At 47.1% G+C, this 23,619-nt stretch overlaps 1 long non-coding RNA gene and 1 other non-coding gene across 2 annotated transcripts in view; one reads left to right on the top strand and one right to left on the bottom strand.

Annotated features, from left to right (window-relative positions):
- Positions 1 to 1,009: 1,009 nt before the first annotated feature.
- TRNAR-CCU (transfer RNA arginine (anticodon CCU)) lies at positions 1,010 to 1,082 on the bottom strand. The gene has a single exon. It is a non-coding gene; the product is annotated as a tRNA-Arg (tRNA).
- A 437-nt stretch (positions 1,083 to 1,519) lies between these two features.
- LOC138294128 (uncharacterized) overlaps positions 1,520 to 23,619 on the top strand; it is a 137,543-nt gene continuing 115,443 nt past the window's right edge. The window contains exon 1 of the long non-coding RNA XR_011203209.1: positions 1,520 to 1,608. This is a non-coding gene — a long non-coding RNA (uncharacterized lncRNA). The remainder of the gene's footprint in view (positions 1,609 to 23,619) is intronic.

Here is a 23,619-nt window from a genome sequence, read left to right on the forward strand (position 1 = left end):
GCAAACATATATATATATATATATATATATGAATATATATATATATATATATATATATATATATATACACACACACACACAAATATCAGACACTTGAGGACATATTTACGAGTTGGTTTGCATAGCGTATGCACCCTGCAACGTGGTACATGCGCAACCAAAACCTTACATGTGGCTTATGAAGCCACACAAGGCCACTTTCCGTGGCCCTGAGAGGCTCCATAAATCTGCAGTAAGGCAACGCACCGCTAATCGCTGCATTGCCATACTCTGCTCTAGGAAGGCATTCCATGGGCATTTTGTGGGTATTCCCACGCAACTCTCATGGTTTTTGATGGATTCCCAAATTTACCAGACCATGAAAAGCTGGGAATGCTCCAAAAAATCTCTCAAGTGAGGCTTAAGGAGGAAAAATATCTTCATTTCTTCTTTTTACTTTCTCTTTCTATGGGTGCTGCATTCGGCAGCACCCATAGAAAGAGGAACATGCTTCTCAACATTGTTTTTGTGCAGGAAGGAGTCCCTTCCTGCACAAAAAACAACCCTCCATGCAACGCAGGCACCCTTGCACAATGGTGCAAGGCTATCTGTTTTGATGCTAGGCTGCCAAAAGAGCGCAAGCACAGGGGAATGCACGGTATTGGCTTAAATAGGTGCATTCCTGCCTTTCTCTGTGACCCAGCCTAGCAAGGTGACGTGCTGCGCTGCACTGCGTCACCCTCTCATAAATAGGCCCCTCAGTTATGAACATAGAATTATTACTAATTTGCATAACAAATATCGTATAGTTATCATGAGGTTTGTGAATAATCAATAATACTAATTGTTATTGGGAGTGGCAGTTATCACTGCTCTTAAAAGTTCTTATAATATGTGGCTTATGCATGTAATGGTACGGAACACTACTACTTAAATATAACTATGGACTACCAGGACTCAAATAATTAAATACGAGTTTTTAATTAAAAATGCAAAATGTAGATAATGTATTACTAGAAAAAAATATTTTCACCCCAGATGGGACTCGAACCCACAATCCCTGGCTTAGGAGGCCAGTGCCTTATCCATTAGGCCACTGGGGCTTCTACATTTACAAGTTCACTCAACGTGCTTTAAATACTGACGAAAAGGCAGTAGTTGTGGCTCAAACACGTAGCTATATTTGTGCATCTCATAATACTATTTAAGGGTCATCTGCGAGGCTGTGAGTTATTGTCCCATCACCCGGACTCCAAGCGATGAAAGAACCTGAAATACACTGACGGTACACACCGCCAGGTAGAGCGCTCGGGCAGCCGCCATGATGGAACTGTGACAGTGCCGTCTAATCGAGTCTCACGTTTTGGTATGGAAAAAAATAAATCATGAAATGCGCTAAACAACTAAGTGGATGCGTCTTGTGGGCATCAACAAGTCGGCCTTCCGAACGATCAGCAAGAAAACACTTGGACCAAAAACATAAAACTAATTCTTACGAATTCCGCTTTGCTAAGGTATCGGCCATCTTGGGAAAGAACAATCTTCACCATCGCAGGAATGGAGGGAGCGAGTCAGCGTGTTGCTGTTTTAGGAGCGTAGCCTTAGGCAGAAGTACTCCAACAAGTGAAGGTAAACAGGATTCCTTTGTGCACAGAATTCGAACAAAAAGAAGGCGGGATAAAGATCAAGCATTGGCAAAGCTAATAGGTCTCGCCTATGCAAGAGCTATTGGCTTTGCCAATATGTTTTAGCTCTGTTGTACACCAGTGTGGCTGCTGTTCAGCATGGCTCAGGGTTAGTGGGGTAAAGGAGTAGAATAAAGTGGTTATGGTAAAGTGGATTGGTGCAGGGTAGACTCTGTGGAGTAGAGTGCAGTGGTGCAGAGAAGATTAGAGGATTGGCATAGAGTGTACTAGCACAGAGTGGAGTGCTTCAGAGTAGAGTGCATTGGTATAAAGTGCAGTGTTGCAGACTAAAGCGGCATAGAGTGCTAGAGTACTGTGGCGTAGAGTGGAGTGCTGTAGAGTAGAGAGACGTAGAATGAAGTGGCGTAGAGTGGAGTGGTGCAGAATAGAGTGCCGTGTAGAGTGGGAGTGTGTTGTAGAGCGGAGAATGCATGGTGTGGTAGCACACTGCCATTTCAGACAACACATCTTCAATTGAAATGACTATTACATCTGCACAGACATACAGTTTTACTGATAATAGTATACAGCGCACAAACGATAATGTGTGGAAATGGCATCAACTAGTGTGTTTTTATTTGATTAAAATATTTGTTTCCTGCACACTTCAGAATTACTAAAATGTGTGCTTCACTTGTGCTTGCTAATTCTGATAGATGGAATATCTGCAGTTCATTTACAGGTATTTAAATTTTGTTGCGTACCAGTAATCATCAGCTAGCATGATTGTCTCATGAATCCTTTCAATTTGAAGTCAGATAAAGAAAAGTAAACTCCAAGCTCCCTCGGAAGACAGAGCTTGACATTTGACCTCTGTCTTTGAATGCACAGCAAATGTGACAAGATAATAAAACGATTTAAAGGCCTATTTACGGAAACAAGCACTCTTAAGGATACAGTAAATAAGGTATGGGCCATGGAAGGGACAAATTAAAGCTGAACAGCACAAAACAAATAATGGCAGCAAATAGAAAGCAAGCAAATGTGAGTTACAATCCAGAAAGCCAATGGTCAGGAATGGGCAGAATGTATTCCAAGGCAAGCTTTCCAAATGTCCCCAAGACGTCCTTAGTAAACCAGACAGCTGATCTGTCTGGTAGGCTTCGACCTGAAACTGGGTAAAGAGTGGTGTTTTAGCAACTTCAATAGCACTTGTAAATCAGCAGCTTTTGACCAGGGAGATACCTATTCTTCAAAGAGTTCTACTGTTTTTTTTTCAGCCTGTCGTATAGTCCATCATGAAACGATTCAGTTGTTGCAAGAGTTTTGTAGTAGGCAAAAGTTCTGCATTTATTTTCTTTCTGTGGTCACTATTTATGTGTATCATCGCCCTTTTGCTCAGGGCATATCCCTCCTGCATAGACTGGATTAGCTGCAACTTTGGCTCAGCCCTGTTGCATGAGTAAGCTTCATAATGGATGTTGAGACTAATAAAACGTAGGGGCATATTTATAGGCCCCTAGCGCCACTTTGCGCCACATTAAAGTAATTTATTTTTACGTTAATGTGTCCCAACGAGGCCAAAATCCCCACGCCGTATTTACAGAGTGGCGCAATGCATGCATTGATATTGATATTTGTCTATATATTCATACACAATGCAAAGCAAATAATTAATAAAAATGCATCACCTTAGGGCCTGTCAGGTGCTTCATCTTTCTCATGCCAGCAAGCCGATGACCCCGTTCGACTGCGAGAAAGAGAGATCTCTGCCCTCACAGGAAATCTATATCAGGCATCTGACGTCTAAATCCTGATTGAGGTCTCTGAATCTGCTACTGTCAATCAGGGTCATCTTTTATATCTTAAAAAAACGGAGAAGGAGCTTTCTGGAAAACCCCTCCCATTAAGAAGTTTTAACTAATGCTGGCTAGTTCAGGTAAGCTTTGAAAGAAACACGTTGGGAATTGGCCAAAATCCCAAGGCGTCCCTCGCCAAGTCAAACCATTCCCTGCTGTACCATAAACATCAGCCTAGTACATCCTTATCATGCTGACTGACTAACTCCTCCATAGTATGTCTTAGCTCTTCGGTGATAATATGTCCTAGCTCTTCGGTGAGAAAGAGAATACGCAGAAATAGAAAACACGTTGCATAACACGTTTGTACGGAAAACTACTCACACCTCTAACGTGGCAGTGAAGCAGTAAAGCTAAGGCATAGCTGAATACAAAATGGAGACTGTAACTGGTGACCACTAGTGTCACAGTGGGCAGCTAAGCCAAGTGCAAAGTGGTGCGACACGAAGTCAGTGGTCAAATACAAATATCACTACACCGACTGAGGTATCCACTTATCCTTGTTCTTTTATTTATTTCTCAATCCTTTATTTCCCCTTCATTTACCCTCTTGCAGCACTTCCACCTTTTGCAGCAAATTTCCCTTATCACACTTTTCAAATAAATAAGTTATTTTTCTAACATGCGCCCAATCTCCTGCACTCCCAGAATCACTGAAAGCGCAACGTTTGATATTTTTAAAAAATCTTGTTTTGCTTTTCTGGTGTGGCTTTTTTACAAAACTGCTAGTAAACATCCTATATTAACCTGGCAAAATTTAGGCTAGCACCCTCAATTAGCAGAATTGCAGGATTTGTAATATAGTGTGCACCAGACAGGCTATGGGACAGTTACATTTACTCCTCTTGCACAAGACAGAAAACAGTGAAACCACTCGAAAAGAAGAAACGCTGTGACCAGATTCCTGTGTAGCATGTGATTTCTCTGCATTTCTGCAGTAAGACTCAGGGTTCAAGGTTCAGTTTTAGCTTTGCTGTACTAAACCTTGAGACCGGACAAGCTTTAATGGGGCCGAACAGCATATGGAACTGGAACATTGCGTAAGAGTACACTAGTTGATGTATTTGCCAGCAAACGTTAAAACCTAACTCATCCTGCCTTTCAAAAACGTTCTTCATTAATTTCCCTTGCCGTTCGTAATACAAATAGCTTGTATTAAAAACCAATTTAGACAGTTTACTGAGGAGGCCAGCAATAAAAATTTGTGTTCCATCCTCTTAAACGAAATGTCTGTAACAGGGGGACTTTACCCCACTCACCACCCAATCACAAACCTTTTAAAGCTCTTCCATGGCTGTGCACGTAAGTCTTTTTGTTTATTTACTATTATTGGTAAGGAGATGTATGTCTTAACATAATTAGATGACTCCGATTCACGGAGACACCACTATAGCAGTCCTAGGATCTAATTTGACAAATCAGTGATAACAGATTTAGGGGTGACAGATCTAAGTCACCCCTAAGGTATACCCTGGATAGGCCTATGGGACCACGGTACTATGTATATAGAAGGCAGGACATGTATTCTTATGTGTTACATGTCCTAGTAGTGACAAACAGCCTATTTTGTTTTTCACTACAGTGAGTGCTGCTCCTTTCACAGGTTTGCATTGGGAATTCCCTTTTATATGTCTAAGTGGTAATTTCTGATCTATAAGGAGTAGCATGGACATGGTTAGTATGTTTGGAATGGTAGTGAGAAATCCTGCTTATTGGTGTAGGTGGATTTGTATAACCATTGTAGAAATGCCACTTTTAGAAAGTGGGCATTTCCCTATGCTTATAACACTAGTGCTTTGCATCCACATCTGGGACAGAGTGACAGCTCCACTTGGTGCATACTTTCCAGACAGCCATCACATAGGAGGGGCTGGGTGCGACAGAAGAGGCATTTGCATACTTATAGTCTTCCTGCGCTGGGGAGAGGGGGAGTTGTTTAAACCTTACATGTGAATAGGCTGTGTTCTGCTCTCACACAATGGACTAATTACCACCTACTGATGTCTGGAGACAGCACTGTATTGAAAGAATGTTGTGCTTCACTTGAAAGGGCTCTTTTGAAGTTACCCCCGAACAAAGACATCTCTGAGTATAAGTAGAGGGGCTGTAGCCCCCTGATGGGGAGAACACATTTGGAACTGGAACTGCACCTCTGTCAGAAGGACTGCTGGACTGCACAAAATGATTAATCTGGAATGCTCTTCTGTTTGTTGCCCTGCTGCCTGGTGTCTCATGGGTGGCACAAAGGACTCATCTGGATTGCTTTTCTGCTTGTTATCCTGCTGCTCCCTGACTTTGGTGCCCCTAGACACTATCTGGACTGAACACCTGATGTTGCTGGAAGGACTTGCCAGGAACCACCCTTGGTTCTGCCCTGCTGATGACTGACCTGTGGCCTGCTAGGCCACCAAGAAGGACTGCCACTTTTTTTCATCAGACCCTTGGTGCTGGCCTGCGTATCTGCACCCTCCTTTGATGCCCCCAGTGTTCTCCAGTGGTTGGGTGGGGTGTCCCTTTTCCCCCTGCTTTCTTCTTGTTAGCGCAAGGTTTACATTATATTCTTTGGTTGGAGCATGTGGGGAGGGCATATTTCCTTTTGTTGTCCGATGCTGCTGCGCGAGTGGAGCATGCCTGGCCTTCGTTGTCCTGGTGTCCCCCCCTCCAAATGAGAGGTATGAATCCGGAAGGTTGCCTAGCAACCCCAGAACCACCGCCTGGAGTTTGAACTGCATGGCTCCGTCCCTAAGAACGACCCATGTCTCGGCGACCGCCTGATCTGTGCTCCCAGGACTGCCATGAGGATGAGACCAGCAGTGCCACCTGTTTGCCAGGTCTTAGGGTCTGAGTGCGGCGAGGTGCCCATACACGGGGAATCCTTCCCACCAGGCCTGCCTGCTTCCCTGCGCTCCTGACCAGTACTGTAGCACACAGCCGGTGTGGCCTCGAAGGATGGGAGTAGCGGCATGGCAGGGAGTGTAGGAAAATACCCTCTTTTTGGCACGGTTAATCACACTTTTTTCGTGCTAGCAGTTTGCTTAGATTGTTTTCACTGGGATCCTGCTAATCAGGATCCCAGTTATTGTGCTCTCTCCCACTAAATTTGGTTGACTAGGACTTTGCACACCCCACAGTTGACATACTGGCGCCCCCTTATAAGTCCCTAGTATATGGTACTTAGGTACCCAGGGCATTGGGGCACCAGGGGTTCACCATGGTCTGCAGAATGTATTATGTCACCCATAGGAGCCCATGCAAAATGTGTCTGCAGGCCTGCCATTGCAGCTTGTGTGAAAAGGTGCATGCACTCTTTCACCACAGGTCACTGCACCAGGTCACTGTAAGTCACCCCTGTGGTAACCCACCTAGCCCAGAGGGCAGGGTGCAGGTCCCTCTGTGTGAGGGCACCTGTGCATGAGCAGAGGTGCCCCTACGAACTCTTGTTCCATTACACTGGACTTCGTAAGTGCAGGAAAGCCATTTTACCCGTGTACTGGACACAGGTCACTACCTATGTCCAGCTACACAATGGTAACTCTGAACCTGGGCATGTTTGGTATCAAACATGTCGGAATCATACACCAATACTGTTGCCAGTATTGGTTGCATGATTCCATGCACTCTGGGGGCTCCTTAGAGGACCCCCTGTATTGCTCATTCCAGTCTTCTGGGGTTTTCTGGGCAGCCTGTGCTGCTGCCACACCTCAGACAGGTTTCTTCCCTCCTGCTGCTTGACCAGCTCAGGCAGGGGAAGGAAGAGCAAAGGATTTCCTGTGGTAAAGGGAGGTAACACCCTCTCCCTTGGAAATAAGTGTTACAAGGCTTAGGAGGGGTAGCTTCACCAAGTCACCTGTTTGCTTTGAAGGGCACATTTTGTGTCCTCCTTACATAAACCAGTCCTGGTCCCTGCTCTGGCATGAAACCGGACAAAGGCAAGGGGAATGACCACTCCCCTGTCCATCACAACCCCAGGGGTGGTGCCCAGACCTCCTCCAGGTGACCACTTGATTCTGCCATTTTGAAACTATGATGTGCAGAGGCCCCTGGGAGCATCTGAGTGGCCAGGTCAGGCAGGTGACGTCACAGATCCCTCTTGATAGGTTGTCAACTTACTAGGTGACCAAACCCTCTTTTAGGGCTATTTATGGACTCCCTTGAGGGTGGGTCCCTAGATTTGATGTGCAAGGTTCCACCAGGACTCCTCTGCATTATTTATCTTATCTTCTGGCAACTGGAACCGCAACTGAACTCTTCGGGAACTGATAATCTGCAACTCCAGCGACAATTCCACTTTGCAACATTGTTTCTCCTGATCCTTCTAGCAACTGCAACATTTCCCCAGCTGTGCATCCTCTGAGGTCGACAAGACTTCAGCCTGCACCAAGAAGCAAGAAGAAATCTCCCTTGGAGTGAAGTAGTCACTTCCCTGCATCTGCAGGCACCAACTACAACAACGACCGGCTGCATGGATCTGCTCATCCCAGGAACTGCCTGGATCCTGCATCACAGGTGGTGGTCTGAAGTGGTCCCCTTGGCTCTCTCTGCCAGCTGTCTAACTTGGGAGACGGTAAGGCCTGCCTATCCTTGCAGGACAGTACCCCTGTGAAACATGACTCTTGCAGCTACCAAGGCTTGTTTGCTCCTGCTCCAAGGGATCTTCAGGCTCCATGTAGCCCCTGCCCCCAGCACTTCTTCCTGCCAAGCACAGTTTCCTCTCTGCTGGTCCAGCGACGTGGGACAACTCTTCAGGTGTGCTGACTGGCCCTCACTGCAACTAACTGTGCCTGCTGCCAGTGGGTTGCCTGTGGGGGCTGCAGCTGCTTCTGTTGGCCTTCTCGCCTGCCGAGGGTCACCTTGGACTCCCTTCCAAGAGCTGAGTCCCTTGGGTCTTGCTGGTCCTCTGCAGCCTTGCAATTCTTCTTTTGCTTCTCTTGCAATTGCCACGGCTTGTTGGTGGTCTTCCTGCACCACTGACCATCTGCGACCCGACAACTGATGTGGGACACCATCCGCAGTGCCCCAAGGACTCCTCTTCAGCTCCTGGGCTCCACAGTTGCTCCTCTTCTCCCCTTGTCGACCTGGTTCTGCATCCACAGAAGGATGGGTAGTGGCTCCTGCCCCCACTGGACACTCCACCGTGGACTGGACTCTGTCCCCTTCTTTTACAGGTCATCTTCTACAGGAATCAACCTTTGGTTTCTTCGAGTTTGGTCCTGTTTTCGTACAGTCCTTTTTTAAGTCCTTCTGTTAGTCCTTGGAAAAACCAGGTTCTTACCTCTGCTCTGCTGGTCGCTGGGGGTCACTCTGGTACTCACCTCTTGGGTTTCCTAGTTTCTCCCGCTCCCCTCTAACAACTCCACATCTTTGGGTGGGAGACTGTATTTCACATTCCACTTTCTTAGTATATGGTTTGCCCTCCTCTAGGGCCCTTTCTATTTTTACTAAGTATTGCCAATACTTGTTGCTTTTATGCTACTTAACTGATGGCTATTGTGTATTTAATTAGTGTGTACTTACCTCCAGTTGGGAGGAACTGCCTATAAGTATTCTAGTGTTATGTTACTATAATAAAGTACCTTTAGTTTTGTAACACTGTGTGGTTCTTCCATGTGTGATAAGTTGCTATGTGACTATAGTGGTGTTACATAAGCTTTGCATGTCTCCTAGATATGTCTTGGCTGCTCATCCACAGCTACCTCTAAAGAGCCCTGGCTTCCTAGACACTGCCTTCACTTCACTAATAGGGTATACCTCAACCTGGTATAGGGTGACAGCACTATAGTTGTCTGCCACACACCAGGCCAGCTTCCTACATTGGTGGTGCAGCTGTGGGATAAGACACTTGCAATTGCCTTACCACTTTTGTCACTGATAACTTTCCACAGGAACAGCTCACTACTCAGGATCACTAGTCTCTTAGTTTGGGTAAATTGGGGATATAGCATAACTTTCAGGGAGTCTAATTGTTAGAGTAGTCAGGTACACCCACACCACTCTAGCAAGATGTCTTCAGTGGAAAAAACAACTCAGGTCCCAGGCTCTCATAATGAGAGCTGTACTTTTCAAGAGTTGAGGGATATGTGTGCTTCCAGGAAGCTGAAGACAGGGAGAAATCCCAACAACAGTCTACTGAGGTTACTCCTCCAGGCTGACCAGGACAACTCAGGTAGCCAGAGGAAGGAGGAAGTAAGGGATGAGTCCCCAATCTTAGACAGGGTAGATTTAGGCTATACTAGGGAGGGTCAGGAAGGACCTGGTGTACACCACAGTTCTATTAGGAGCACTGCAGGTAGTGAAAAGGGAGGTCACTCAAGTATGCCCTCTTTTACCCCTAGAGGGTTGGTTCAGAGAGTCCCCTGGAGGAGGGACAGGTTCCTCTCTATCAACATCCATGTCTCATCAGTATTTGATGGTACCCACTGCTCCACCTCAGGGGAAGATTCTCTAGATAGGGAACTCAGGAAGCTGAGATTGGAGGAGGCCAGACTGAGACTGCAACAGTAGCAGTTAGCCCTATATAGGGATGCCTTAGCAGTGGAGAAGGAGAGACAGGTTTGGGGCTAGCTCCCCATGGTGGCAGCAATATCAACTTGAGGGACACCAAGATCAGGGAGGACTCTTATCACTCTAGGAACCTGAGTGAGATAGTCCCACCTTACAAGGTGGGAGATGACATCCACGTGGTTCACTGCCTTTTATAGAGGGCCTGTAAAGCACAAAGGGTCCCTCAGAGACAATGGGCAGCAATCTTGTGGCTCTCCTCTGACAAAGTTAGAGACAAACTCCTCACTGGCAGAGAGGAGGATGCAGATGATTACGCAGCTCTTAAGAATGCACTCTTAGATGGATTTGGGCTAACCAATATAGGATTACGGTCTGGGAGACTAAAAAGGAGTCCTCCCAGGATTGGATAGATTTTGTGGACTGCTCTGTTAAAGCTCTGGAAGGCTGGTTGCATGGGAGCAAGGGAGGGTAGAAAGTCTCACACAGGGGGTGACCAAAAGAAGAAGGATTGAGGTAAGAATCAGGACAAGGTTGGGGAGAAAAACAAAATCATCTTCATCAGGCCCACAAAACTCTTTTGGGGGTGGGTCTAAGGGCCAGATGTATGAAAAAAAACCTTTGTGAATCGCAAGTAGCGATTTTTAAGAAATCACTATTTCTGAGTCGCAAAATGCAATGTAACAAAATTGTGATTCGGAAATAGCAATTTCTTAAAAATCGCTAATGCAATTTGCGAGGCCCAAATACCGAATTGCAAAATAATTTGCGATTCGGTATTTGAAAATCGCAAATTGCGAAAACGCACACCTGGCACAGCCTGATGACATCACAAGCAGGAAGTGAGTCAGCCCAGGCTGTTTCCAGGTGCCACACCCAAAGGAGCAGTGAGAGAGACACAGCCCAGCCCCAGGGAGCAAGTCTGTGAGCAAGCCAGGACTTTACATCACCATGGCCAATGCTGCTAATGGGGAGGAGAATGAAGAGAGGAAGAGAAAACTGAAGTTCAGTGAGCAGGAACTGGAGGTGCTCTCTGAGGAGGTGGTGAGGAGCCATGACCGGCTTTTTGGGAAGAGCTCACTCCAGGTCCCAGAGAGTGAGAAGGGCAAACTCTGGGCGGACATACAGACCAAAATCTGCACAGTGGGGGTTGCGCAGCACTCAGTGGAGGAGATTAGGAAGAGGTGGTACGACCTGCGTTCCCGTGCCAAGGAGAGGGTGGCCAGCAGACTACAGGAGGCAAGGAGCACAGGAGGCCGGCCATCCACACAGACACCCTCCACCCCCATGGAAGAACTGGTTGAGTCGACACTGCTCCCAGAAGCTGTCAGTGGGGTCACTGACATAGACACGTCCTGGACACCAAGCACCAGTAAAGGTAAGTGCAATAATGAAATGTAACCCCATATGTGTATGTAGAAATGCCCCATAGGAATTAGCAATCAGTGCAAAGCATTGTGATAAGTAGTCCATTCCACATCTTAGAAGCTGCACAACAATGCCTTATGGGAGTGGTAGTCCACAAACCAGAGCTGAAAGTAGCACATAAAATGTAAATAAGTAGAGCGACACCCAGAAGAACACAACACCCACTGCATAGTGATATGATGTAACTGTACATTTATTACCATTGTGCAACATTTGGTGATACATACATAAATGACGTGCTGCACATTGTCGTTGCAGATGGCCCAGGCCCAGCAGCCTCAGCATGTGCCATTGTGGGGGATGCTGAAACACAGCCTCCATCAGACTCCAACACCAGCGAGTCAGTGAGTATTGCGCCAATCAGACGCAGGGCAAGGGTTGTACCTCTGCCAGATTTGAGCCAGGACTCGGATGACATGCGGGATGAAGGCCACACTCCATCCCCAGAAGCCAGATCCAACGTAAGGCAGCAGTCCCAGCCCCAGCGTCACTCAGCACACCACTGGAGGCCTCAGGATGCAGGCACACAGCACGTGGAAGTCGGTGAGGGCTCATCATTCTTCGGTGGCCTGGAATCATCTATGCTTAAAGTGCAGCGCCAGCAAAATAAGAACATGAGGGCAATGCACAGGCTGATGCAGGACACACTGCCAACATGGGGGGCGGCTGCATAAGCAGTTGAGTGCCTTAATATAAACATTTACAAGCTGCATGAGGGACAGATTACAGCTGCGGAGAACACCAGGGAACTGACCAATACAGTGAAGGAACTCTGTACAGAGATCAGGCATGAGAGAGTCAGCCACCGCAGACATGAAAGGTGATTCATGGGGATGTTTAATGGATTTTGTAGATCTATCAATCGCCTTGCGACAACTACTGCCCTCATATCACAGCGTGCTGTGGCCGCACAGGTGGAGGCAGCACACAGCAGTCGGGATGTAGCCCAGGGACTGGTCCAGATTACAAACGTTCCGGATAATTTGCTGGCTAACCGCAGTGCTACACCCAGTGAACTTGGACTAGGGGATACTGAGGAGTCAGCTATCCTCAGCAGCCTTGCAGTGCCCACGACAGATCCTAAGCATCGCAGTGCCAAGCACAGTACTGCCACTGAGGCAGATACAAGAGGTGCTGGCGAGGCCACTGCGCACTCGAGTGGAATGCGTGGCCATAAAAAGTGACTTTGATGGCCACAGGGGACTGACTGCAAATGTTGTTTTACAGTGAACTATGAAGACAATAGTGAGACACTGTAAATGGTTCTTTTATAACACATGTTTATATTTTTTCCTAGGGACACTTATGTTACCTGAAGTTAAGGTAATAAAGGTACTAACTTCCAGAACACATGTCAGTGAGGTTGTGTTGTTATTACTTACATCTGAAATGGTTGTGCGTGATGTCAGCATGCCTTTGCCTGCCCTCTGCTGCACTGGTCCTGTCTGCTGGCTGTAGGGGAGGTATAGGATCCTCATCCTCATCTGAGTCTGGATCTGATATTTCCACAGGTATGCCCTGTAGCTATATGGTGCAGGATCGCACATGTGGCCACTATTCTACAGGTCGTGTCCGGGCTGTACTGTAGTGCCCCTCCACTTTTGTGGATGCACCGGAAGCGACTCTTCAGCAGGCCAAAGGTGCGCTCCACCACATTGCGGGTTGCCCTGTGTGCTGAATTGTATCTCCTTTCTGCTGGTGTTGTAGGATTTAGGTAGGGCGTCATCATGTAGGTGCGCACTGTGTAGGCACTGTCTCCTGGAAGGAACAGAGGGTATAATGAGTAGCTGAGCCATCTGACGTCACACTACCATCAATGCACCAGTGTACAGAGGGACAATACCTAGTAGATATCCTTCACCAAATTCCCCAGCTAGCAGTCTTGTGTGAATCCCACTGTGGCGAAAGATGTACAAATCATGTGTGCTCCCTGGGTACCTGGCCACGAGATCAGTTATGATGTAGGAGGCATTGCATATCACCTGTATATTCATGGAATGTTTGTATTTACGGTTGCAGTACACATACTCTGTGGCCGATGGTGGACAGATTGCTACATGTGTCCCATCTATGGCACCTAGGACGTGGAGGAACTGTGCTATCTGGTAGAAATCTATTTTTGTCTGCTGTATTTCCTGTGGGGTGTGGGGGAATCTGATGTACTGGTGTATCCTACTCAGCATGGCGTTAAGAAATGCATTGAAAAATCTAGAGATGGCACTCTGTGATACTCCTCCAGCTGCTGCTATGACCCCTTGATAGCTCCCTGAGGCAAGTACGTGCAGGGAGCATAATACCTGCACATGGGTGGGTATGCTATTAGTCCTATGTATTGTGTGCTGCAGTATGGGTTGTAGCTCAGCTATCAGGTCAAGTATCATGAATGAGTTCAACCTGTACTTCTCATATATTTCCTCCTCAGTCTGGTCAAAAAGGGTAATGCGCACTCTGAAAATGTGCTCCTGTCTCCTCCTCCCTCTCCTCAAACCTGCCAGGATTCTCATTCTCCTCGCCATGACGTAGAGTGCAGCCATTGTGGAAAAGAGTCTAAAGCATTCTGGGCCTCTTTATATAGGTTGCACCTGGTTACCACCTGCTTTCACTCTGTGGTAATTTGCATGTGCAAAAGGTCATTCTGCGAAAATTCGCAATTAGCGAATTTTTTATGCATCGAATTGCGACATGGTTTTGCGTGTCACAGTTTGCATCTCGCAGTTTCTGACGTGAAATACCGAATCTGTATTTGCGAATCGGTATTCCAACTCGCATTTTGCGAAATTCTAATAGCGATTCGGTATTTCATGTTGCAAATTGCGAGACGCAAAATGCGCCACGCAAAACCATGTTGCTTAGCAAAAAATCGCAAATTTAGCGATTCCTTATTTTTGACCTGCGAATGCCTTTCATGCATCGCAGGCCATGTTTTTGCATTCGCAAACGGCCAAATTCTGCGATTCGCACCGTTTGCGAATGCAAAATCCTTTGATACATCTGGCCCTAAGTTCTCTTCCTCTTCCTAGAAGAAATCTTGGTGCTACGTCTGTAGACAACAAGGCCATTGAGCAGGTGACAGCACCTGTCCTAAAATTACTACTACTAACTGTAGGAAAGTACCATCTTGCCTGGCATGTTACCCCCATTTTTTCACTGTATATATGTTGTTTTAGTTGTATGTGTCACTGGGACCCTGTCACCCAGGGCCCCAGTGCTCATAAGTGTGCCTGAATGTGTTACCTGTGTAGTGACTAACTGTCTCACTGAGGCTCTGCTAATCAGAACCTCAGTGGTTATGCTCTCTCATTTCTTTCAAATTGTCACTAACAGGCTAGTGACCAATTTTACCAATTTACATTGGCTTACTGGAACACCCTTATAATTCCCTAGTATATGGTACTGAGGTACCCAGGGTATTGGGGTTCCAGGAGATCCCTATGGGCTGCAGCATTTCTTTTGCCACCCATAGGGAGCTCTGACAATTCTTTCACAGGCCTGCCACTGCAGCCTGAGTGAAATAACGTCCACGTTATTTCACAGCCATTTTACACTGCACTTAAGTAACTTATAAGTCACCTATATGTCTAACCTTTACCTGGTAAAGGTTGGGTGCTAAGTTACTTAGTGTGTGGGCACCCTGGCACTAGCCAAGGTGCCCCCACATTGTTCAGGGCCAATTCCCCGGACTTTGTGAGTGCGGGGACACCATTACACGCGTGCACTACATATAGGTCACTACCTATATGTAGCTTCACAATGGTAACTCCGAATATGGCCATGTAATATGTCTATGATCATGGAATTGCCCCCTCTATACCATCCTGGCATAGTTGGCACAATCCCATGATCCCAGTGGCCTGTAGCACAGACCCTGGTACTGCCAAACTGCCTTTCCCGGGTTTTCACTGCAGCTGCTGCCAACCCCTCAGACAGGCATCTGCCCTCCTGGGGTCCAGCCAGGCCTGGCCCAGGATGGCAGAACAAAGAACTTCCTCTGAGAGAGGGTGTTACACCCTCTCCCTTTGGAAAATGGTGTGAAGGCAGGGGAGGAGTAGCCTCCCCCAGCCTCTGGAAATGCTTTCATGGGCACTTTTGGTGCCCATTTCTGCATAAGCCAGTCTACACCGGTTCAGGGACCCCTTAGCCCTGCTCTGGCGCGAAACTGGACAAAGGAAAGGGGAGTGACCACTCCCCTGACCTGCACCTCCCCTGGGAGGTGCCCAGAGCTCCTCCAGTGTGCTCCAGACCTCTGCCATCTTGAAAACAGAGGTGCTGCTGGCACACTGGACTGCTCTGAGTGGCCAGTGCCACCAGGTGACGTCAGAGACTCCTTCTGATAGGCTCCTTCAGGTGTTGCTAGCCTATCCTCTCTCCTAGGTAGCCAAACCCTCTTTTCTGGCTATTTAGGGTATCTGTCTCTGGGGAAACTTTAGATAACGAATGCAAGAGCTCATCCGAGTTCCTCTGCATCTCTCTCTTCACCTTCTGCCAAGGAATCGACTGCTGACCGCGCTGGAAGCCTGCAAAACTGCAACATAGTAGCAAAGACGACTACTGCAACGCTGTAACGCTGATCCTGCCGCCTTCTCGACTGTTTTCCTGGTGGTGCATGCTGTGGGGGTAGTCTGCCTCCTCTCTGCACTAGAAGCTCCGAAGAAATCTCCTGTGGGTCGACGGAATCGTCCCCCTGTAACCGCAGGCACCAAAGAACTGCATCACCGGTACCTTGGGTCTCCTCTCAGCACGACGAGCGAGGTCCCTTGAATCCAGCAACTCTGTCCAAGTGACTCCCACAGTCCAGTGACTCTTCAGTCCAAGTTTGGTGGAGGTAAGTCCTTGCCTCCCCACGCCAGACTGCATTGTTGGAAACCGCGACTTTTGCAGCTACTCTGGCCTCCGTGCACTTCCGGCGGAAATCCTTTGTGCACAGTCCAGCCTGGGTCCACGGCACTCTAACCTGCATTGCACGACCTCCTAAGCTGTTCTCCGGCGACGTGGGACTCCTTTGTGCGACTTCGGGTGAGCACCGTTTCACGCATCCTCGTAGTGCCTGTTTCTGGCACTTCTCCGGGTGCTACCTGGTGCTGAGAGGGCTCCTTGTCTTGCTCGACGTCCCCTCTCTCTCCTGACGCAATTTGCGACATCCTGGTCCCTCCTGGGCCACAGCAGCATCCAAAAACGCTTACCGCATGATTTGCAGCTAGCAAGGCTTGTTGGCGGTCTTTCGGCGGGAAAACACTTCTGCACGACTCTCCACGGCGTGAGGGATCCGTCCTCCAAAGGGGAAGTCTCTAGCCCTTGTCGTTCCTGCAGAAACCTAAGCTTCTACAGTCCAGTAGCAGCTTCCTTGCACCCGCAGCTGGCATTTCCTGGGCATCTGCCCATCTCCGACTTGCTTGTGACTTTTGGACTTGGTCCCCTTGTTCCACAGGTACCCTCGACTGGAAATCCATCGTTGTTGCATTGCTGGTTTGTGTCTTTCCTGCAGAATTCCCCTATCACAACTTCTATGTCCTTTGGGGAACTTTAGTGCACTTTGCACTCACTTTTCAGGGTCTTGGGGTGGGCTATTTTTCTAACCCTTACTATTTTCTAATAGTCCCAGCGACCCTCTACAAGGTCACATAGGTTTGGGGTCCATTCGTGGTTCGCATTCCACTTTTGGAGTATATGGTTTGTGTTGCCCCTATCCCTATGTGTCCCCATTGCATCCTATTGTAACTATACATTGTTTGCACTGTTTTCTAAGACTATTATTGCATATTTTGGTATTGTGTATATATATCTTGTGTATATTTCCTATCCTCTCACTGAGGGTACACTCTGAGATACTTTGGCATATTGTCATAAAAATAAAGTACCTTTATTTTTAGTATAACTGTGTATTGTGTTTTCTTATGATATTGTGCATATGACACTAAGTGGTACTGTAGGAGCTTCACTCGTCTCCTAGTTCAGCCTAAGCTGCTCTGCTAAGCTACCATTATCTATCAGCCTATGCTGCTAGACACCCTATACACTAATAAGGGATAACTGGGCCTGGTGCAAGGTGCAAGTACCCCTTGGTACTCACTACAAGCCAGTCCAGCCTCCTACATTGGTTGTGCAGCGACGGGATAAGTGCTTTGAGACTACTTACCACTCTTGTCATTGTACTTTTCATAAGAGAAAAATATGCAAAACAAGTTCAGTGTATATACACATAACCAAAAAGTTTTGCATTTCCTCTTTTCACTCTTTTCTAAGTGCTGAAAAGTACTTCTAACTTTCTAAAAAGTTCTTAAAAGTTTAAAAAGTTTTTTTCTCTGTCGTTCTAAAAAGTTCTGACAAACTTTTTATCCTTTTTCTATCACTTTAACTCTTTCTAAAAATGTCTGGCACAGGCCAAAATGTTGATCTGTCCAAACTTGCATATGACCACCTTAGCTGGAAAGGAGCAAGGAGTCTCTGTGTAGAAAGAGGTTTGAGTGTAGGGAAGAATCCTTCCTTGGAATTGTTACTTAACATGCTTAGAGAACAAGATAAGGCTAAAAGTGCCCCATCTGTTGAAAAAGTAGCTAATGGTTCCCAATCTGATCCAGGGACTCCCCCAGGAAAAGATTCAGGAAAGAAACTTCCAAGCCTGCCCATTACTAGACAGTCTAGCATAGTTGGTACTGATGTTGAGTCACACCATACAGATAGTGTTGTCTCACATCATAGCAAGAGCATTCATTCTCATCACAGTAGAAATGATGTTTCTGTTAGCCAAGCTGTTAGGGTGCCCTCTGTAAGGGACAGGTCTCCTTCTGTCCATTCTCATCATACTTCTGTTTCAAGACATGTCCCTCCCACCCACCCTGATGACAGATTGTTAGAAAGGGAGCTCAATAGATTGAGAGTGGAACAAACCAGACTGAAGCTCAAGAAGCAACAGCTGGATTTGGATAGACAGACTTTAGAAGTAGAGAAGGAGAGACAGAAACTGGGTTTAGAAACCCATGGTGGCAGCAGCAGTATTCCCCATAGTCATCCTGCAAAAGAGCATGATTCCAGGAATCTGCACAAGATAGTTCCCCCTTATAAGGAGGGGGATGACATTAACAAGTGGTTTGCTGCACTTGAGAGGCCTGTGCTGTACAGGATGTCCCTCAAAGGCAGTGGGCTGCTATCCTATGGCTATCATTTAGTGGAAAAGGTAGGGCTAGGCTCCTTACTGTAAAAGAAAATGAAGCTAATGATTACAAAGTTCTTAAGAATGCACTCCTGGATGGTTATGGCTTAACCACTGAACAATACAGGATAAAGTTCAGAGAGACCAAAAAGGAGTCTTCACAAGACTGGGTTGATTTCATTGACCATTCAGTGAAGGCCTTGGAGGGGTGGTTACATGGCAGTAAAGTTTCTGATTATGACAGCCTGTATAACTTGATCCTGAGAGAGCATATTCTTAATAATTGTGTGTCTGATTTGTTGCACCAGTACTTGGTGGACTCTGATCTGACCTCTCCCCAAGAATAGGGAAAGAAGGCAGACAAATGGGTCAGAACAAGGGTGAACAGAAAAGTTCATACAGGGGGTGACAAAGATGGCAAGAAGAAGGATGGTAAGTCTTCTGACAAGGGTGGGGACAAATCTAAAAATGAGTCTTCATCAGGCCCACAAAAACACTCTGGTGGGGGTGGTGGGCCCAAATCCTCTTCTAATCAAAACAAGGAAAAGAAACCATGGTGCTATTTATGTAAAATAAAAGGCCATTGGACAACAGATCCCAGTTGTCCAAAGAAAAGTACCAAGCCTCCTACCACCACAACCCCTACTGCTACACCTAGTGTCCCTACTAATAGCAGTGGTGGTGGGAGCAAACCTACTAATAGCCAATCCAAGGGAGTAGCTGGGCTCACTTTTGGTAACTTAGTTGGGGTTGGTCTTGTTAGGGAGACCACAGAGGCTATATTAGTCTCTGAGGGGGCTATTGATTTAGCCACCTTAGTTGCTTGTCCCCTTAACATGGATAAGTACAAGCAGCTACCCCTAATAAATGGTGTTGAGGTTCAGGCCTACAGGGACACTGGTGCCAGTGTGACTATGGTCATAGAGAAACTGGTCTACCCTGAACAACACCTACTTTGTCACCAGTACCAAGTAACCGATGCTCACAACAACACACTTAGCCACCCCATGGCTGTTGTAAATCTCAACTGGGGGGGGGTTACTGGTCCAAAGAAAGTTGTGGTAGCCACAGATTTACCTGTAGACTGTCTACTAGGAAATGATTTGGAGACATCAGCTTGGTCAGATGTGGAGTTGGAGGCCCATGCAGCAATGCTGGGCATCCCAGGGCATATTTTTGCTTTAACCAGGGCTCAGGCCAAAAAGCAAAAAGGACAGGGAAGCTTGGATCCTGGAACAACGGACCAAGTGCTCCCTAAAGCCAGGGCTAGTAGAAGCAAACCACTTCCTACTATCCCTCCCTCTACAGTGGATTCTACTTCTGAGGAAGAAGAATTTCCACCCTGTGCAGAACCTACACCAGAGGAGCTGGAAGCAGACACTGCTGAGCTTTTGGGTGAAGGGGGGCCTGCCAGGGAGGAGCTGAGTGTGGCACAGCAAACCTGTCCCACACTAGAGGGTCTAAGACAGCAAGCTGTCAAACAGGCTAATGTGGATGTCAGTGACTCTCACAGAGTTTACTGGGAGGCCAACCTCTTGTACACTGAAGCAAGGGATCCTAAACCTGGAACTGCCAGGAGGTTAGTGATTCCTCAGGAGTACAGAAAGTTCCTCCTAACTCTAGCCCACGACATTCCCCTAGCTGGACATCTGGGGCAAATGAAAACTTGGGACAGACTTGTTCCCCTGTTTTATTGGCCTAGGATGTCTGAGGAAACAAAAGAATTTTGTAAGTCCTGTGAAACCTGTCAAGCCAGTGGCAAGACAGGTGGCACTCCAAAGGCACCCCTTATCCCACTGCCTGTGGTTGGGGTTCCCTTTGAAAGGGTAGGGGTTGACATAGTTGGCCCCCTTGACCCTCCTACTGCTTCAGGCAATAGGTTTATCTTGGTGGTAGTGGACCATGCCACAAGATATCCTGAAGCTATTCCTTTAAGGACCACTACAGCACCTGCAGTGGCAAAGGCCCTCCTGGGAATATTTTCCAGGGTGGGCTTCCCAAAGGAAGTAGTATCAGACAGAGGAAGCAATTTCATGTCTGCATACTTAAAGGCCATGTGGAAGGAGTGTGGTGTGACTTACAAGTTCACTACACCCTAACATCCACAAACAAATGGACTGGTGGAGAGATTTAACAAAACTCTCAAAGGCATGATTATGGGTCTCCCTGAAAAACTCCGCAGGAGATGGGATATCCTGTTACCATGCCTCCTTTTTGCCTACAGGGAGGTACCCCAGAAAGGAGTGGGCTTCAGCCCCTTTGAACTCCTCTTTGGTCACCCTGTTAGGGGTCCACTAACACTTGTCAAGGAGGGTTGGGAACAACCTTTAAAAGCTCCAAAGCAAGATATTGTGGATTATGTACTTGGCCTCAGATCAAGGATGGCTGAGTATATGAAAAAGGCCAGTAAAAACCTTCAGGCCAGCCAAGAGCTCCAGAAGCAATGGCACGATCAGAAGGCTGTTTTGGTTCAGTACAAACCAGGGCAGAAAGTGTGGGTCTTGGAGCCTGTGGCCCCAAGAGCACTCCAAGATAAATGGAGTGGACCCCACACAATTGTTGAGAAAAAGGGTGAAGTCACCTATTTAGTTGACTTAGGCACTGCCAGGAGTCCCCTTAGGGTGCTCCATGTCAATCGCCTGAAACCCTACTATGACAGGGCTGATCTCACCCTGCTCATGGCAACTGATGAGGGACAGGAAGAAGACAGTGATCCTCTACCTGATCTCTTCTCTTCCACAGAACAAGATGCTCTTGTGGAAGGTGTAGTTTTGGCTGATTGTCTTACTGCTGAGCAGAAAGACCATTGCATAAATCTCCTGGGTCAGTTTTCTGAACTCTTCTCTACTGTGCCAGGTACCACTTCTTGGTGTGAGCACACTATAGATACTGGAGACAGTTTACCTGTCAAAAGTAAGATCTATAGGCAGCCTGACCATGTCAGGGACTGCATAAAGCAAGAGGTGCAGAAAATGCTAGAACTAGGAGTGGTTGAGCACTCTGAAAGTCCATGGGCTTCTCCTGTGGTACTTGTACCAAAACCCCATTCCAAAGATGGAAAGAAAGAAATGCGGTTTTGTGTAGACTACAGAGGTCTCAACCAGGTAACCAAAACTGATGCTCACCCTATACCCAGGGCAGATGAGCTCATAGATACACTGGCATCTGCCAAGTATCTAAGCACTTTTGATTTGACTGCAGGGTATTGGCAGATCAAATTATCAGAAGATGCTAAACCTAAAACTGCATTTTCAACCATTGGAGGCCATTACCAGTTCACAGTAATGCCTTTTGGGTTGAAAAATGCACCTGCCACTTTTCAGAGGTTGGTGAACACAGTCCTGCAAGGGCTGGAAGCTTTCAGTGCAGCATATTTGGACGATATTGTTACGACTCGGTCGTCCCATTTCCAGGGGGCGCTGTAAGGGGACTGTCAGAAGCCTGGGAATCACCTTGAACACCTATCTAGAGTCCCTAGCTGACTCCTGTTTGTTTCTCTTTTCTCCATGTTACACTTGTGTAGGACTACATTTGCTTCTTGGGACTGCAAATCCCATAATGCATAGCTTGGTAGTCAGGAAAACCCGGATTCTGTTTCCCATTGTTTTCAATGGGAGAAATCCAGTTGCTCCTTTTCACTGGATCCTCTCCTCCAGGACTTGCAAGTGTCCAAAACCACACACACCTGAAACCTCTCCTGTGCAGCCCAGCTTGGAACTGCTTATAAGCAGCCATTTCCTCAAGCTCCCCGTCGTGCATCGGACTTCAATTCCTTTGTGTTACAGACCCCTTGTCGGATGGTGTTCCTGTTTTGTTCCTGTTCTGTTCCAGCCTGATCCTGTTTCTTGTTTCTCTGCCCTGCTCCTGATTGTTCCAGCCAGAGTCTGCTCCCTGCTTCTTAGCCTTGTACCTGTTTGTTTCTTCCAAAGCCTGCTCCCTGTTTCTCTGCCCTGCTCCTGCCTTGTTTCAGCCTGAACCTTCTCTCTGTTTCCCAGTCCTGTTTACTGCTCATTTCCTACTCCCTGTATTCCAGTCCTGTCCTTGCCTGTTCCAGCCAGAGCCTGTTCTCAGTTTCCCAGTCCTGTCTCTGTCTGTCCCAGCCAGAAGTTTGCGCCCTGTTTTCAAGTCCTAGACCCGCCTTTGCTTCAGCCTGAGCCTGTTCCTAGTTCTTGCCTCTGCCTCTTTGTTTGTTCCCTTCTGTTTCTTCTTGGTTCTTTGTGTCTGGTAAGTGTTCTATCAGTCTTCACCAGTGTATACGTGTCCTCCTGTGTACTGGGGTTGGCTCCTGGTTTCCAGGAGGCAATTCCAGCCCCCATCCTTGTCCAGTGTTATACGTTGTATTTCGTGCCTAACAGTGACAGTGTGCTATTGCTGTTTTCTCAGGAATCGCCACTGTGTTTCCAGCTGGACCCACAAGAGCGTGTCCTGTGTATGTAAGTACTATCCTTGTTTGTGCTCTAGGGTCCAGAGACAGAATCACTTCTGCTGCCTCCTTTCTATGGGGCTGGCAGGGTGACTATCTGTAAGAGCAAACTGCACAGAGGCATTGAGATTCCCTGTCACTGTGGGAGGTTCTGCGCCTTACTCTGTGTACAACCCCAGCGTGTTTGTCCACTGGTAATCTGTTTCCTGTTTGTTCGCACAAGGGTTGCTCTGCTTTTACTTTCCTGTTTCCTGTGCCTATCCATAGCTGTCCTTTCCGTGTATGCCTTTAGCTGCTCCTCTGCCCCAGTGTACTACCTCTTTAGGATATTCGGTGACCTCAAGGGGTGTCCCAACCAAAGTCCTGATCAGCCCTGCCCGAAACCGTGACAGAATGCACGAACCAAACATTTCAAGCTCCCCTGGCAGTAAAGGCACACACAAACCTAAAGGGCTTTCCTATCATGTTAAGACACCCCTTTCTAAACCTAGACATTCTCTGAAGACCTCTCAAAAAGGCCTTAGTTTAAAGGATAGACTTGTTAAAGAAAATCAAAGATTGCAAATGCAGTACTACATTGCGTGGCTTGCTGATCCATCAATGTTCAACTATTATAACATCTGTGATTATGACCCCCAATCCCTGTCTGTAGAAGAATTA

Source organism: Pleurodeles waltl, chromosome 4_2 (genome assembly GCF_031143425.1).
Source record: "Pleurodeles waltl isolate 20211129_DDA chromosome 4_2, aPleWal1.hap1.20221129, whole genome shotgun sequence".
NCBI classification, from domain to species: Eukaryota; Metazoa; Chordata; class Amphibia; order Caudata; family Salamandridae; genus Pleurodeles; species Pleurodeles waltl.